Raw genomic sequence first — 979 nt, 5'->3', positions numbered from 1 at the left:
TCGTAGCCAAATAGCACTAGTTTTCTTTTGTCATAGCATGCATAATGAGATTACATGTGTACGTCTTTTTTGTAACTATTAGTCAACGACTTATTTTCTCAATAATGACAATTATGTTGTAACTATTACATTTTGGTAAAAGCTTAACAATCAAGTGATTTTGCCTATGATGTGTATAATTTTGTCATTGTATTAATTTCCTCAATTTAGTTTCATCGAAATACTTTCGTCAGTTTTGCATCTTTATTCTAGAAATAATGTAAAATATGCTTGATGGGTGGCAGGGCATTCAGTGCTCTGCCACCCAAATTTTTTTAAATTCTCGAGCATTGCTATAGGCGTCTTTATATAAGGTTCTACAACATTGCTATTTGCATCGATAAAGTAGGATTGTATGCATTGCTATGAGTGTCGCTATAGCGACGTCCTCGTTGTGACACTTTTCACGACGCTTGTAGCGACTCTGTGGGGTAAAAAAAACCCATTGTTGTTTCATCGCTACAGCCATCACAAGTGCACATAACCTCTTGTAGTGGTAGCGAACAACCCTAAATTTGATGATGAAAATGATAAAATGGACAAGATTTTATATGCTTCAGCTGTTAGTAGTTTGATCTATGCTATGGTGACTACATGTCTCGATATTGCATCTCCGTGGGAGTGGTTAGTGAGTACATGGAAAATCCTGGCAAAAAGAATTGGGAAGTAGTGAAGGGTATTATGAGACACCTCAAGGGCACAAAGGATTTGTGCATTTGCTTTGGCAAGCAGAAGGAATCTGTGGCAGGCTTTACGGATGCAGACTATGTCGGTCATGTGGACTGCAACAAGTCTACTTTAGTGTATGTTTTCACATTCACACAGGGGGAGAAGTCTCTTAGGTAGCATGTCTCATTGGTGTTGATTTGTTGATTTAGGCAACACCGATCACAATATCATGTTGCAGAGTTGGCTACCATTGTCCTTAGTATGATTTTGT

This window comes from Adiantum capillus-veneris, chromosome 18 (genome assembly GCF_014529385.1).
Source record: "Adiantum capillus-veneris isolate H3 chromosome 18, ASM1452938v2, whole genome shotgun sequence".
Classification (NCBI taxonomy): domain Eukaryota; kingdom Viridiplantae; phylum Streptophyta; class Polypodiopsida; order Polypodiales; family Pteridaceae; genus Adiantum; species Adiantum capillus-veneris.
This window is presented reverse-complemented; position numbering follows the sequence as displayed.